Below are 16,595 nucleotides of genomic sequence, written 5' to 3' on the forward strand. Positions count from 1 at the left end.
TCCCTTTTGTTTTTTTTTTTGTTTTTTTTACAACCAGGGCCGAAACAGGCTTTCTTCCAAGGCTTTTGGTGTTTTCTGGAAACATGGCTATCATGAAAAGTTATTGACAGCTTTTTATGCGGTAGCACGAATTTGCCGTTGCGACCTGCATTTTGCTGAATCAAAATAAATGCCTTGAAAAGTTTAAAAACACTTCATGGAAGTCACTTCACTGGTTTCTTTTATATCAAACAAATTGTTTTAGGTTATTCACCTGACATGTTTCGGCGGTTTCTTCCGCCTTCATCAGAGTGTCACAGATGTGATGGTGACGCGTCTTTATCAGCTGATGGATCAACATGTCAGGTGAATAACCTAAAACAATTTGTTTGATATAAAAGAAACCAGTGAAGTGATTAAATAAGGAAAAACAAAATGAACTTAGTACAATTACTTCATGGAAGTGTTGTGTTGGGTTCTTTTACAAGTCAAGCCTGCTGCTTTGAGTTCACAGGGAGCCATGCTCACTGTACATAGTCTGCTCTCTAGCGGTAAAAAATTTAACTACAATGCTGTGGATGTCACCACATAATATAGCTTTCAAACTCGTGTTATAGTTTCAATGTCGGAGTTTAAATTAGGCTTGCTGTTTCCGGATGCCATTCGTGATGGGTGTTGTAAAAAATAGCTTCTTAAACGATTGAAGTGCACATAAGAAAAAGAAAAAGCTTACAGCACCTGGTATTCCCAGGCGGTCTCCCATCCAAGTACTAACCAGGCCCGACCCTGCTTAGCTTCCGAGATTGGACGAGATCGGGCGTTCTCAGGGTAGTATGGCCGTAAGCCGTGAGGTGACCCAACATTTTGCATTTTATAGACACAATCGCCCCTGAAACGCGAGCGAGCCAATGAAGCCTTCAAAACTGCTTCGGCACATGGAGACCAAGCATCCTGCATTAAAAGACAAACCTTAACCACTTCGGGTTTCATTGTCTCCGATTACGCCTGGATGGGACCGGCTCGTTTCTGAGAAACAAGCTCGGTGCTCCCAATAATTCAACGTAATGGTGACTTTTATTTTTATGTGGTTTATATTTGTTTTTATGCCAGTCGTATCATTTTATTTAATCGTATTTACCGTATTTGCCGGTGTACAGGTCGACTCGGTGTATAAGTCGACCCCCTAAAATTCGACGGAAATTTACGATTTTATGATATATCCTTTGTATAAGTCGAGCTCAATTGTTGCATTATATTAAACTTCAAAATTCAATATGCGAAATTTATTGACGAAATGTGTTCAAATTCTGGGAGGCCGTGCGCATGCTGCTGTTTATAAGCACCGCGGAGGAGATCGCGGCCGGCGAGCTCGCGCACGCCGCCCGGCACCAACGGGAGGCCGGAAATAGCTCCAAGCCGAGCGGATCGGCACTTTATAAGCACCGCGGAGGAGATCGCGGCGCCTCATTGGACTTCCAGCGGCCGGCGAGCTCGCGCACCCGCCCGGCACATCCGGGAGGCCGTGCGCACGAGCCAAGTGGCCGAAAATAGCCCCCGCCGAGCGGATCGGCTGTTTATAAGCACCGCGGAGGTGGTCGCGGCGCCTCATTCGACTTCCAGCGGCCGGCGAGCTCGCGCACCCGCCCGGCACATCCGGGAGGCCGTGCGCACGAGCCAAGTGGCCGAAAATAGCCCCCGCCGAGCGGATCGGCTGTTTATAAGCACCGCGGAGGTGGTCGCGGCGCCTCATTCGACTTCCAGCGGCCGGCGAGCTCGCGCACCCGCCCGGCACATCCGGGAGGCCGTGCGCACGAGCCAAGTGGCCGAAAATAGCCCCCGCCGAGCGGATCGGCTGTTTATAAGCACCGCGGAGGTGGTCGCGGCGCCTCATTCGACTTCCAGCGGTCGGCGAGCTCGCGCACCCGCCCGGCACATCCGGGAGGCCGTGCGCACGAGCCAAGTGGCCGAAAATAGCCCCCGCCGAGCGGATCGGCTGTTTATAAGCACCGCGGAGGTGGTCGCGGCGCCTCATTCGACTTCCAGCGGCCGGCGAGCTCGCGCACCCGCCCGGCACATCCGGGAGGCCGTGCGCACGAGCCAAGTGGCCGAAAATAGCCCCCGCCGAGCGGATCGGCTGTTTATAAGCACCGCGGAGGTGGTCGCGGCGCCTCATTCGACTTCCAGCGGCCGGCGAGCTCGCGCACCCGCCCGGCACATCCGGGAGGCCGTGCGCACGAGCCAAGTGGCCGAAAATAGCCCCTGCCGAGCGGATCGGCTGTTTATAAGCACCGCGGAGGTGGTCGCGGCGCCTCATTCGACTTCCAGCGGCCAGCGAGCTCGCGCACCCGCCCGGCACATCCGGGAGGCCGTGCGCACGAGCCAAGTGGCCGAAAATAGCCCCCGCCGAGCGGATCGGCTGTTTATAAGCACCGCGGAGGTGGTCGCGGCGCCTCATTCGACTTCCAGCGGCCGGCGAGCTCGCGCACCCGACCGGCACATCCGGGAGGCCGTGCGCACGAGCCAAGTGGCCGAAAATAGCCCCCGCCGAGCGGATCGGCTGTTTATAAGCACCGCGGAGGTGGTCGCGGCGCCTCATTCGACTTCCGGCGGGCGGCGAGCTCGCGCACCCGCCCGGCACATCCGGGAGGCCGTGCGCACGAGCCAAGTGGCCGAAAATAGCCCCGGCCGAGCGGATCGGCTGTTTATAAGCACCGCGGAGGTGGTCGCGGCGCCTCATTCGACTTCCAGCGGCCGGCGAGCTCGCGCACCCGCCCGGCACATCCGGGAGGCCGTGCGCACGAGCCAAGTGGCCGAAAACAGCCCCCGCCGAGCGGATCGGCTGTTTATAAGCACCGCGGAGGTGGTCGCGGCGCCTCATTCGACTTCCAGCGGCCGGCGAGCTCGCGCACCCGCCCGGCACATCCGGGAGGCCGTGCGCACGAGCCAAGTGGCCGAAAATAGCCCCCGCCGAGCGGATCGGCTGTTTATAAGCACCGCGGAGGTGGTCGCGGCGCCTCATTCGACTTCAAGCGGCCGGCGAGCTCGCGCACCCGCCCGGCACATCCGGGAGGCCGTGCGCACGAGCCAAGTGGCCGAAAATAGCCCCCGCCGAGCGGATCGGCTGTTTATAAGCACCGCGGAGGTGGTCGCGGCGCCTCATTCGACTTCCAGCGGCCGGCGAGCTCGCGCACCCGCCCGGCACATCCGGGAGGCCGTGCGCACGAGCCAAGTGGCCGAAAATAGCCCCCGCCGAGCGGATCGGCTGTTTATAAGCACCGCGGAGGTGGTCGCGGCGCCTCATTCGACTTCCAGCGGCCGGCGAGCTCGCGCACCCGCCCGGCATATCCGGGAGGCCGTGCGCACGAGCCAAGTGGCCGAAAATAGCCCCCGCCGAGCGGATCGGCTGTTTATAAGCACCGAGGAGGTGGTCGCGGCGCCTCATTCGACTTCCAGCGGCCGGCGAGCCCGCGCACCCGCCCGGCACATCCGGGAGGCCGTGCGCACGAGCCAAGTGGCCGAAAATAGCCCCCGCCGAGCGGATCGGCTGTTTATAAGCACCGCGGAGGTGGTCGCGGCGCCTCATTCGACTTCCAGCGGCCGGCGAGCTCGCGCACCCGCCCGGCACATCCGGGAGGCCGTGCGCACAAGCCAAGTGGCCGAAAATAGCCCCCGCCGAGCGGATCGGCTGTTTATAAGCACCGCGGAGGTGGTCGCGGCGCCTCATTCGACTTCCAGCGGCCGGCGAGCTCGCGCACCCGCCCGGCACATCCGGGAGGCCGTGCGCACGAGCCAAGTGGCCGAAAATAGCCCCCGCCGAGCGGATCGGCTGTTTATAAGCACCGCGGAGGTGGTCGCGGCGCCTCATTCGACTTCCAGCGGCCGGCGAGCTCGCGCACCCGCCCGGCACATCCGGGAGGCCGTGCGCACGAGCCAAGTGGCCGAAAATAGCCCCCGCCGAGCGGATCGGCTGTTTATAAGCACCGCGGAGGTGGTCGCGGCGCCTCATTCGACTTCCAGCGGCCGGCGAGCTCGCGCACCCGCCCGGCACATCCGGGAGGCCGTGCGCACGAGCCAAGTGGCCGAAAATAGCCCCCGCCGAGCGGATCGGCTGTTTATAAGCACCGCGGAGGTGGTCGCGGCGCCTCATTCGACTTCCAGCGGCCGGCGAGCTCGCGCACCCGCCCGGCACATCCGGGAGGCCGTGCGCACGAGCCAAGTGGCCGAAAATAGCCCCCGCCGAGCGGATCGGCTGTTTATAAGCACCGCGGAGGTGGTCGCGGCGCCTCATTCGACTTCCAGCGGCCGGCGAGCTCGCGCACCCGCCCGGCACATCCGGGAGGCCGTGCGCACGAGCCAAGTGGCCGAAAATAGCCCCCGCCGAGCGGATCGGCTGTTTATAAGCACCGCGGAGGTGGTCGCGGCGCCTCATTCGACTTACAGCGGTCGGCGAGCTCGCGCACCCGCCCGGCACATCCGGGAGGCCGTGCGCACAAGCCAAGTGGCCGAAAATAGCCCCCGCCGAGCGGATCGGCTGTTTATAAGCACCGCGGAGGTGGTCGCGGCGCCTCATTCGACTTCCAGCGGCCGGCGAGCTCGCGCACCCGCCCGGCACATCCGGGAGGCCGTGCGCACGAGCCAAGTGGCCGAAAATAGCCCCCGCCGAGCGGATCGGCTGTTTATAAGCACCGCGGAGGTGGTCGCGGCGCCTCATTCGACTTCCAGCGGCCGGCGAGCTCGCGCACCCGCCCGGCACATCCGGGAGGCCGTGCGCACGAGCCAAGTGACCGAAAATAGCCCCCGCCGAGCGGATCGGCTGTTTATAAGCACCGCGGAGGTGGTCGGGCGCCTCATTCGACTTCCAGCGGCCGGCGAGCTCGCGCACCCGCCCGGCACATCCGGGAGGCCGTGCGCACGAGCCAAGTGGCCGAAAATAGCCCCCGCCGAGCGGATCGGCTGTTTATAAGCACCGCGGAGGTGGTCGCGGCGCCTCATTCGACTTCCAGCGGCCGGCGAGCTCGCGCACCCGCCCGGCATATCCGGGAGGCCGTGCGCACGAGCCAAGTGGCCGAAAATAGCCCCCGCCGAGCGGATCGGCTGTTTATAAGCACCGAGGAGGTGGTCGCGGCGCCTCATTCGACTTCCAGCGGCCGGCGAGCCCGCGCACCCGCCCGGCACATCCGGGAGGCCGTGCGCACGAGCCAAGTGGCCGAAAATAGCCCCCGCCGAGCGGATCGGCTGTTTATAAGCACCGCGGAGGTGGTCGCGGCGCCTCATTCGACTTCCAGCGGCCGGCGAGCTCGCGCACCCGCCCGGCACATCCGGGAGGCCGTGCGCACAAGCCAAGTGGCCGAAAATAGCCCCCGCCGAGCGGATCGGCTGTTTATAAGCACCGCGGAGGTGGTCGCGGCGCCTCATTCGATTTCCAGCGGCCGGCGAGCTCGCGCACCCGCCCGGCACATCCGGGAGGCCGTGCGCACGAGCCAAGTGGCCGAAAATAGCCCCCGCCGAGCGGATCGGCTGTTTATAAGCACCGCGGAGGTGGTCGCGGCGCCTCATTCGACTTCCAGCGGCCGGCGAGCTCGCGCACCCGCCCGGCACATCCGGGAGGCCGTGCGCACGAGCCAAGTGGCCGAAAATAGCCCCCGCCGAGCGGATCGGCTGTTTATAAGCACAGCGGAGGTGGTCGCGGCGCCTCATTCGACTTCCAGCGGCCGGCGAGCTCGCGCACCCGCCCGGCACATCCGGGAGGCCGTGCGCACAAGCCAAGTGGCCGAAAATAGCCCCCGCCGAGCGGATCGGCTGTTTATAAGCACCGCGGAGGTGGTCGCGGCGCCTCATTCGACTTCCAGCGGCCGGCGAGCTCGCGCACCCGCCCGGCACATCCGGGAGGCCGTGCGCACGAGCCAAGTGGCCGAAAATAGCCCCCGCCGAGCGGATCGGCTGTTTATAAGCACCGCGGAGGTGTTCGCGGCGCCTCATTCGACTTCCAGCGGCCGGCGAGCTCGCGCACCCGCCCGGCACATCCGGGAGGCTGTGCGCACGAGCCAAGTGGCCGAAAATAGCCCCCGCCGAGCGGATCGGCTGTTTATAAGCACCGCGGAGGTGGTCGCGGCGCCTCATTCGACTTCCAGCGGCCGGCGAGCTCGCGCACCCGCCCGGCACATCCGGGAGGCCGTGCGCACGAGCCAAGTGGCCGAAAATAGCCCCCGCCGAGCGGATCGGCTGTTTATAAGCACCGCGGAGGTGGTCGCGGCGCCTCATTCGACTTCCAGCGGCCGGCGAGATCGCGCACCCGCCCGGCACATCCGGGAGGCCGTGCGCACGAGCCAAGTGGCCGAAAATAGCCCCCGCCGAGCGGATCGGCTGTTTATAAGCACCGCGGAGGTGGTCGCGGCGCCTCATTCGACTTCCAGCGGCCGGCGAGCTCGCGCACCCGCCCGGCACATCCGGGAGGCCGTGCGCACGAGCCAAGTGGCCGAAAATAGCCCCCGCCGAGCGGATCGGCTGTTTATAAGCACCGCGGAGGTGGTCGCGGCGCCTCATTCGACTTCCGGCGAGCTCGCGCACCCGCCCGGCACATCCGGGAGGCCGTGCGCACGAGCCAAGTGGCCGAAAATAGCCCCCGCCGAGCGGATCGGCTGTTTATAAGCACCGCGGAGGTGGTCGCGGCGCCTCATTCGACTTCCAGCGGCCGGCGAGCTCGCGCACCCGCCCGGCACATCCGGGAGGCCGTGCGCACGAGCCAAGTGGCCGAAAATAGCCCCCGCCGAGCGGATCGGCTGTTTATAAGCACCGCGGAGGTGGTCGCGGCGCCTCATTCGACTTACAGCGGTCGGCGAGCTCGCGCACCCGCCCGGCACATCCGGGAGGCCGTGCGCACGAGCCAAGTGGCCGAAAATAGCCCCCGCCGAGCGGATCGGCTGTTTATAAGCACCGCGGAGGTGGTCGCGGCGCCTCATTCGACTTCCAACGGCCGGCGAGCTCGCGCACCCGCCCGGCACATCCGGGAGGCCGTGCGCACGAGCCAAGTGGCCGAAAATAGCCCCCGCCGAGCGGATCGGCTGTTTATAAGCACCGCGGAGGTGGTCGCGGCGCCTCATTCGACTTCCAGCGGCCGGCGAGATCGCGCACCCGCCCGGCACATCCGGGAGGCCGTGCGCACGAGCCAAGTGGCCGAAAATAGCCCCCGCCGAGCGGATCGGCTGTTTATAAGCACCGCGGAGGTGGTCGCGGCGCCTCATTCGACTTCCAGCGGCCGGCGAGCTCGCGCACCCGCCCGGCACATCCGGGAGGCCGTGCGCACGAGCCAAGTGGCCGAAAATAGCCCCCGCCGAGCGGATCGGCTGTTTATAAGCACCGCGGAGGTGGTCGCGGCGCCTCATTCGACTTCCGGCGGGCGGCGAGCTCGCGCACCCGCCCGGCACATCCGGGAGGCCGTGCGCACGAGCCAAGTGGCCGAAAATAGCCCCCGCCGAGCGGATCGGCTGTTTATAAGCACCGCGGAGGTGGTCGCGGCGCCTCATTCGACTTCCAGCGGCCGGCGAGCTCGCGCACCCGCCCGGCACATCCGGGAGGCCGTGCGCACGAGCCAAGTGGCCGAAAATAGCCCCCGCCGAGCGGATCGGCTGTTTATAAGCACCGCGGAGGTGGTCGCGGCGCCTCATTCGACTTACAGCGGTCGGCGAGCTCGCGCACCCGCCCGGCACATCCGGGAGGCCGTGCGCACGAGCCAAGTGGCCGAAAATAGCCCCCGCCGAGCGGATCGGCTGTTTATAAGCACCGCGGAGGTGGTCGCGGCGCCTCATTCGACTTCCAGCGGCCGGCGAGCTCGCGCACCCGCCCGGCACATCCGGGAGGCCGTGCGCACGAGCCAAGTGGCCGAAAATAGCCCCCGCCGAGCGGATCGGCTGTTTATAAGCACCGCGGAGGTGGTCGCGGCGCCTCATTCGACTTCCAGCGGCCGGCGAGCTCGCGCACCCGCCCGGCACATCCGGGAGGCCGTGCGCACGAGCCAAGTGGCCGAAAATAGCCCCCGCCGAGCGGATCGGCTGTTTATAAGCACCGCGGAGGTGGTCGCGGCGCCTCATTCGACTTCCAGCGGCCGGCGAGATCGCGCACCCGCCCGGCACATCCGGGAGGCCGTGCGCACGAGCCAAGTGGCCGAAAATAGCCCCCGCCGAGCGGATCGGCGGTTTATAAACACCGCGGAGGTGGTCGCGGCGCCTCATTCGACTTCCAGCGGGCCGCGCACTCGCGCACGCCGCCCGGTTCAAATTTTCTAAGTGCAACGCACAATGAGATGCATGAGAAACGGCCTTGGTTACCATCACATTTGAAGCGATGAATACGAAGTTAAATTTTATGACTCGGTGTATAAGTCGAGGTCGATTTTTTTCGGTCGATTTTGGATCGAAAAAGGTCGACCAATACACCGGCAAATACGGTATATATACTTATTATAAATGTAGTATTTATTTATATTGATTTATTGTTTATTTATATATATAAAGGCAGGTCCGCAAAAATATTTCTGACGCGTAGCCGGTCCGTGGCGCAAGAAAGGTTGGGGACCACTAGTCTAAAAGAATCTGGCCGTAACTGGAATAGGGTTCTACGCGAATGCCCAACGGAAAAGTGAAGTGCACAAAACCTGCATTTGGCTGTATCAAAATAAATGTCATGAAAAAGGTAAAAACACTACATGGAAGCGCAATGTGTTGTGCTGGGTTCTTTTACAAGTAAAGACTGCTGCTTTGAGTTCACAGGGAGCCATGCTCTTTATTCACTGTACATAGAGGTTTTGAACTCTTGTTGTAGTTTCAGTGTCGGAGTTCAAACTAGGCTTGCAGTTTCCGAATGCCATTCGTGATGGGTGTTGTAAAAAGGTCTTGGCTTAAACGATTGAAGTGCACATAAGAAGAAAAAAAAAAAAAAAAAAAGAGCTTGAAGTGCACATAAGAAAAAGAAAAAGCTTACAGCACCTGGTATTCCCAGGCAGTCTCCCATCCAAGTACTAACCAGGCCCGACCCTGCTTAGCTTCCGAGATAAGACGAGATCAGGCGTTCTCAGGGTAGTATGGCCGTAAGCCGTGAGGTGACCCAACATTTTGCATTTTATAGACACAATCGCCCCTGAAACTAGCGAGCAAGCCAATGAAGCCTTCAAAACTGCTTCGGCACATGGAGACCAAGCATCCTGCATTAAAAGACAAACCTTAACCACTTCGGGTTTCATTGTCTCCGATTACGCCTGGATGGGACCGGCTCGTTTCTGAGAAACAAGCTCGGTGCTCCCAATAATTCAACGTAATGGTGACTTTTATTTTTATGTGGTTTATATTTGTTTTTATGCCAGTCGTATCATTTTATTTAATCCTATTTATATATATTTATTATAAATGTAGTATTTATTTATATAGATTTATTGTTTATTTATATATATAAAGGCAGGTCCGCAAAAATATTTCTGACGCGTAGCCGGTCCGTGGCGCAAGAAAGTTTGGGGACCACTAGTCTAAAAGAATCTGGCCGTAACTGGAATAGGGTTCTACGCGAATGCCCAACGGAAAAGTGAAGTGCACAAAACCTGCATTTGGCTGTATCAAAATAAATGTCATGAAAAAGGTAAAAACACTACATGGAAGCGCAATGTGTTGTGCTGGGTTCTTTTACAAGTAAAGACTGCTGCTTTGAGTTCACAGGGAGCCATGCTCTTTATTCACTGTACATAGTCTGTCCTCTAGCGGTAAAAACGTGAACTGCAATGCTATGGCTGTCGCCACACAATGTAGGTTTTAAACTCGTGTTGTAGTTTCAGTGTCGGAGTTCAAACTAGGCTTGCAGTTTCCGAATGCCATTCGTGATGGGTGCTGTAAAAAGTTCTTGGCTTAAACGATTGAAGTGCACATAAGAAAAAAAAAAAAAAAAAAAAAGCTTACGGTAAATGGTATTCCCAGGCGGTCTCCCATCCAAGTACTAACCAGGCCCGACCCTGCTTAGCCTCCGAGGTCGGACGAGAGCGGGCGCTCTCAGGGTAGTATTGCCGTAAGCCGTGAGACCGCTCAGAATTTTTCATTTTATAGACACAATCGCCCCTGAAACCATGCCAAGCAGCGGCGGGACTTGATGGCTGTGGTAAAAGTTTCCTTTCACAATTGACGTGGGAAAAAAAAAAAAAAAAAAAGGCTTTCAGCACCTGGTATTCCCGGACGGTCACCCTTCCCTTTTGTTTTTTTTTTTGTTTTTTTTACAACCAGGGCCGAAACAGGCTTTCTTCCAAGGCTTTTGGTGTTTTCTGGAAACATGGCTATCATGAAAAGTTATTGACAGCTTTTTATGCGGTAGCACGAATTTGCCGTTGCGACCTGCATTTTGCTGAATCAAAATAAATGCCTTGAAAAGTTTAAAAACACTTCATGGAAGTCACTTCACTGGTTTCTTTTATATCAAACAAATTGTTTTAGGTTATTCACCTGACATGTTTCGGCGGTTTCTTCCGCCTTCATCAGAGTGTCACAGATGTGATGGTGACGCGTCTTTATCAGCTGATGGATCAACATGTCAGGTGAATAACCTAAAACAATTTGTTTGATATAAAAGAAACCAGTGAAGTGATTAAATAAGGAAAAACAAAATGAACTTAGTACAATTACTTCATGGAAGTGTTGTGTTGGGTTCTTTTACAAGTCAAGCCTGCTGCTTTGAGTTCACAGGGAGCCATGCTCACTGTACATAGTCTGCTCTCTAGCGGTAAAAAATTTAACTACAATGCTGTGGATGTCACCACATAATATAGCTTTCAAACTCGTGTTATAGTTTCAATGTCGGAGTTTAAATTAGGCTTGCTGTTTCCGGATGCCATTCGTGATGGGTGTTGTAAAAAATAGCTTCTTAAACGATTGAAGTGCACATAAGAAAAAGAAAAAGCTTACAGCACCTGGTATTCCCAGGCGGTCTCCCATCCAAGTACTAACCAGGCCCGACCCTGCTTAGCTTCCGAGATTGGACGAGATCGGGCGTTCTCAGGGTAGTATGGCCGTAAGCCGTGAGGTGACCCAACATTTTGCATTTTATAGACACAATCGCCCCTGAAACGCGAGCGAGCCAATGAAGCCTTCAAAACTGCTTCGGCACATGGAGACCAAGCATCCTGCATTAAAAGACAAACCTTAACCACTTCGGGTTTCATTGTCTCCGATTACGCCTGGATGGGACCGGCTCGTTTCTGAGAAACAAGCTCGGTGCTCCCAATAATTCAACGTAATGGTGACTTTTATTTTTATGTGGTTTATATTTGTTTTTATGCCAGTCGTATCATTTTATTTAATCGTATTTACCGTATTTGCCGGTGTACAGGTCGACTCGGTGTATAAGTCGACCCCCTAAAATTCGACGGAAATTTACGATTTTATGATATATCCTTTGTATAAGTCGAGCTCAATTGTTGCATTATATTAAACTTCAAAATTCAATATGCGAAATTTATTGACGAAATGTGTTCAAATTCTGGGAGGCCGTGCGCATGCTGCTGTTTATAAGCACCGCGGAGGAGATCGCGGCCGGCGAGCTCGCGCACGCCGCCCGGCACCAACGGGAGGCCGGAAATAGCTCCAAGCCGAGCGGATCGGCACTTTATAAGCACCGCGGAGGAGATCGCGGCGCCTCATTGGACTTCCAGCGGCCGGCGAGCTCGCGCACCCGCCCGGCACATCCGGGAGGCCGTGCGCACGAGCCAAGTGGCCGAAAATAGCCCCCGCCGAGCGGATCGGCTGTTTATAAGCACCGCGGAGGTGGTCGCGGCGCCTCATTCGACTTCCAGCGGCCGGCGAGCTCGCGCACCCGCCCGGCACATCCGGGAGGCCGTGCGCACGAGCCAAGTGGCCGAAAATAGCCCCCGCCGAGCGGATCGGCTGTTTATAAGCACCGCGGAGGTGGTCGCGGCGCCTCATTCGACTTCCAGCGGCCGGCGAGCTCGCGCACCCGCCCGGCACATGCGGGAGGCCGTGCGCACGAGCCAAGTGGCCGAAAATAGCCCCCGCCGAGCGGATCGGCTGTTTATAAGCACCGCGGAGGTGGTCGCGGCGCCTCATTCGACTTCCAGCGGCCGGCGAGCTCGCGCACCCGCCCGGCACATCCGGGAGGCCGTGCGCACGAGCCAAGTGACCGAAAATAGCCCCCGCCGAGCGGATCGGCTGTTTATAAGCACCGCGGAGGTGGTCGGGCGCCTCATTCGACTTCCAGCGGCCGGCGAGCTCGCGCACCCGCCCGGCACATCCGGGAGGCCGTGCGCACGAGCCAAGTGGCCGAAAATAGCCCCCGCCGAGCGGATCGGCTGTTTATAAGCACCGCGGAGGTGGTCGCGGCGCCTCATTCGACTTCCAGCGGCCGGCGAGCTCGCGCACCCGCCCGGCACATCAAGGAGGCCGTGCGCACGAGCCAAGTGACCGAAAATAGCCCCCGCCGAGCGGATCGGCTGTTTATAAGCACCGCGGAGGTGGTCGCGGCGCCTCATTCGACTTCCAGCGGCCGGCGAGCTCGCGCACCCGCCCGGCACATCCGGGAGGCCGTGCGCACGAGCCAAGTGGCCGAAAATAGCCCCCGCCGAGCGGATCGGCTGTTTATAAGCACCGCGGAGGTGGTCGCGGCGCCTCATTCGACTTCCAGCGGCCGGCGAGCCCGCGCACCCGCCCGGCACATCCGGGAGGCCGTGCGCACGAGCCAAGTGGCCGAAAATAGCCCCCGCCGAGCGGATCGGCTGTTTATAAGCACCGCGGAGGTGGTCGCGGCGCCTCATTCGACTTCCAGCGGCCGGCGAGCTCGCGCACCCGCCCGGCACATCCGGGAGGCCGTGCGCACGAGCCAAGTGGCCGAAAATAGCCCCCGCCGAGCGGATCGGCTGTTTATAAGCACCGCGGAGGTGGTCGCGGCGCCTCATTCGACTTCCAGCGGCCGGCGAGCTCGCGCACCCGCCCGGCACATCCGGGAGGCCGTGCGCACGAGCCAAGTGGCCGAAAATAGCCCCCGCCGAGCGGATCGGCTGTTTATAAGCACCGCGGAGGTGGTCGCGGCGCCTCATTCGACTTCCAGCGGCCGGCGAGCTCGCGCACCCGCCCGGCACATCCGGGAGGCCGTGCGCACGAGCCAAGTGGCCGAAAATAGCCCCCGCCGAGCGGATCGGCTGTTTATAAGCACCGCGGAGGTGGTCGCGGCGCCTCATTCGACTTCCAGCGGCCGGCGAGCTCGCGCACCCGCCCGGCATATCCGGGAGGCCGTGCGCACGAGCCAAGTGGCCGAAAATAGCCCCCGCCGAGCGGATCGGCTGTTTATAAGCACCGAGGAGGTGGTCGCGGCGCCTCATTCGACTTCCAGCGGCCGGCGAGCCCGCGCACCCGCCCGGCACATCCGGGAGGCCGTGCGCACGAGCCAAGTGGCCGAAAATAGCCCCCGCCGAGCGGATCGGCTGTTTATAAGCACCGCGGAGGTGGTCGCGGCGCCTCATTCGACTTCCAGCGGCCGGCGAGCTCGCGCACCCGCCCGGCACATCCGGGAGGCCGTGCGCACAAGCCAAGTGGCCGAAAATAGCCCCCGCCGAGCGGATCGGCTGTTTATAAGCACCGCGGAGGTGGTCGCGGCGCCTCATTCGACTTCCAGCGGCCGGCGAGCTCGCGCACCCGCCCGGCACATCCGGGAGGCCGTGCGCACGAGCCAAGTGGCCGAAAATAGCCCCCGCCGAGCGGATCGGCTGTTTATAAGCACCGCGGAGGTGGTCGCGGCGCCTCATTCGACTTCCAGCGGCCGGCGAGCTCGCGCACCCGCCCGGCATATCCGGGAGGCCGTGCGCACGAGCCAAGTGGCCGAAAATAGCCCCCGCCGAGCGGATCGGCTGTTTATAAGCACCGAGGAGGTGGTCGCGGCGCCTCATTCGACTTCCAGCGGCCGGCGAGCCCGCGCACCCGCCCGGCACATCCGGGAGGCCGTGCGCACGAGCCAAGTGGCCGAAAATAGCCCCCGCCGAGCGGATCGGCTGTTTATAAGCACCGCGGAGGTGGTCGCGGCGCCTCATTCGACTTCCAGCGGCCGGCGAGCTCGCGCACCCGCCCGGCACATCCGGGAGGCCGTGCGCACAAGCCAAGTGGCCGAAAATAGCCCCCGCCGAGCGGATCGGCTGTTTATAAGCACCGCGGAGGTGGTCGCGGCGCCTCATTCGACTTCCAGCGGCCGGCGAGCTCGCGCACCCGCCCGGCACATCCGGGAGGCCGTGCGCACGAGCCAAGTGGCCGAAAATAGCCCCCGCCGAGCGGATCGGCTGTTTATAAGCACCGCGGAGGTGGTCGCGGCGCCTCATTCGACTTCCAGCGGCCGGCGAGCTCGCGCACCCGCCCGGCACATCCGGGAGGCCGTGCGCACGAGCCAAGTGGCCGAAAATAGCCCCCGCCGAGCGGATCGGCTGTTTATAAGCACCGCGGAGGTGGTCGCGGCGCCTCATTCGACTTCCAGCGGCCGGCGAGCTCGCGCACCCGCCCGGCACATCCGGGAGGCCGTGCGCACAAGCCAAGTGGCCGAAAATAGCCCCCGCCGAGCGGATCGGCTGTTTATAAGCACCGCGGAGGTGGTCGCGGCGCCTCATTCGACTTCCAGCGGCCGGCGAGCTCGCGCACCCGCCCGGCACATCCGGGAGGCCGTGCGCACGAGCCAAGTGGCCGAAAATAGCCCCCGCCGAGCGGATCGGCTGTTTATAAGCACCGCGGAGGTGTTCGCGGCGCCTCATTCGACTTCCAGCGGCCGGCGAGCTCGCGCACCCGCCCGGCACATCCGGGAGGCTGTGCGCACGAGCCAAGTGGCCGAAAATAGCCCCCGCCGAGCGGATCGGCTGTTTATAAGCACCGCGGAGGTGGTCGCGGCGCCTCATTCGACTTCCAGCGGCCGGCGAGCTCGCGCACCCGCCCGGCACATCCGGGAGGCCGTGCGCACGAGCCAAGTGGCCGAAAATAGCCCCCGCCGAGCGGATCGGCTGTTTATAAGCACCGCGGAGGTGGTCGCGGCGCCTCATTCGACTTCCAGCGGCCGGCGAGATCGCGCACCCGCCCGGCACATCCGGGAGGCCGTGCGCACGAGCCAAGTGGCCGAAAATAGCCCCCGCCGAGCGGATCGGCTGTTTATAAGCACCGCGGAGGTGGTCGCGGCGCCTCATTCGACTTCCAGCGGCCGGCGAGCTCGCGCACCCGCCCGGCACATCCGGGAGGCCGTGCGCACGAGCCAAGTGGCCGAAAATAGCCCCCGCCGAGCGGATCGGCTGTTTATAAGCACCGCGGAGGTGGTCGCGGCGCCTCATTCGACTTCCGGCGAGCTCGCGCACCCGCCCGGCACATCCGGGAGGCCGTGCGCACGAGCCAAGTGGCCGAAAATAGCCCCCGCCGAGCGGATCGGCTGTTTATAAGCACCGCGGAGGTGGTCGCGGCGCCTCATTCGACTTCCAGCGGCCGGCGAGCTCGCGCACCCGCCCGGCACATCCGGGAGGCCGTGCGCACGAGCCAAGTGGCCGAAAATAGCCCCCGCCGAGCGGATCGGCTGTTTATAAGCACCGCGGAGGTGGTCGCGGCGCCTCATTCGACTTACAGCGGTCGGCGAGCTCGCGCACCCGCCCGGCACATCCGGGAGGCCGTGCGCACGAGCCAAGTGGCCGAAAATAGCCCCCGCCGAGCGGATCGGCTGTTTATAAGCACCGCGGAGGTGGTCGCGGCGCCTCATTCGACTTCCAGCGGCCGGCGAGCTCGCGCACCCGCCCGGCACATCCGGGAGGCCGTGCGCACGAGCCAAGTGGCCGAAAATAGCCCCCGCCGAGCGGATCGGCTGTTTATAAGCACCGCGGAGGTGGTCGCGGCGCCTCATTCGACTTCCAGCGGCCGGCGAGCTCGCGCACCCGCCCGGCACATCCGGGAGGCCGTGCACACGAGCCAAGTGGCCGAAAATAGCCCCCGCCGAGCGGATCGGCTGTTTATAAGGACCGCGGAGGTGGTCGCGGCGCCTCATTCGACTTCCAGCGGCCGGCGAGCTCGCGCACCCGCCCGGCACATCCGGGAGGCCGTGCGCACGAGCCAAGTGGCCGAAAATAGCCCCCGCCGAGCGGATCGGCGGTTTATAAGCACCGCGGAGGTGGTCGCGGCGCCTCATTCGACTTCCAGCGGCCGGCGAGATCGCGCACCCGCCCGGCACATCCGGGAGGCCGTGCGCACGAGCCAAGTGGCCGAAAATAGCCCCCGCCGAGCGGATCGGCTGTTTATAAGCACCGCGGAGGTGGTCGCGGCGCCTCATTCGACTTCCAGCGGCCGGCGAGCTCGCGCACCCGCCCGGCACATCCGGGAGGCCGTGCGCACGAGCCAAGTGGCCGAAAATAGCCCCCGCCGAGCGGATCGGCTGTTTATAAGCACCGCGGAGGTGGTCGCGGCGCCTCATTCGACTTCCGGCGAGCTCGCGCACCCGCCCGGCACATCCGGGAGGCCGTGCGCACGAGCCAAGTGGCCGAAAATAGCCCCCGCCGAGCGGATCGGCTGTTTATAAGCACCGCGGAGGTGGTCGCGGCGCCTCATTCGACTTCCAGCGGCCGGCGAGCTCGCGCA

At 61.9% G+C, this 16,595-nt stretch overlaps 3 non-coding genes and 1 pseudogene across 3 annotated transcripts; all 4 read right to left on the reverse strand.

The window, feature by feature from the left end:
- Positions 1 to 705: 705 nt before the first annotated feature.
- On the reverse strand, positions 706 to 824 carry LOC125974446 (5S ribosomal RNA). Its single transcript, XR_007483563.1, has one exon. It is a non-coding gene; the product is annotated as a 5S ribosomal RNA (ribosomal RNA).
- Positions 825 to 8,948: 8,124 nt separating this feature from the next.
- Positions 8,949 to 9,067, reverse strand: LOC125974317 (5S ribosomal RNA). The gene has a single exon (XR_007483488.1). It is a non-coding gene; the product is annotated as a 5S ribosomal RNA (ribosomal RNA).
- An 843-nt stretch (positions 9,068 to 9,910) lies between these two features.
- LOC125974378 (5S ribosomal RNA) lies at positions 9,911 to 10,029 on the reverse strand (annotated as a pseudogene).
- Positions 10,030 to 10,903: 874 nt separating this feature from the next.
- On the reverse strand, positions 10,904 to 11,022 carry LOC125974252 (5S ribosomal RNA). The gene has a single exon (XR_007483423.1). It is a non-coding gene; the product is annotated as a 5S ribosomal RNA (ribosomal RNA).
- Between the last annotated feature and the right edge of the window lie 5,573 nt (positions 11,023 to 16,595).

This window comes from Syngnathus scovelli, chromosome 8, assembly GCF_024217435.2.
Source record: "Syngnathus scovelli strain Florida chromosome 8, RoL_Ssco_1.2, whole genome shotgun sequence".
NCBI lineage: Eukaryota > Metazoa > Chordata > Actinopteri > Syngnathiformes > Syngnathidae > Syngnathus > Syngnathus scovelli.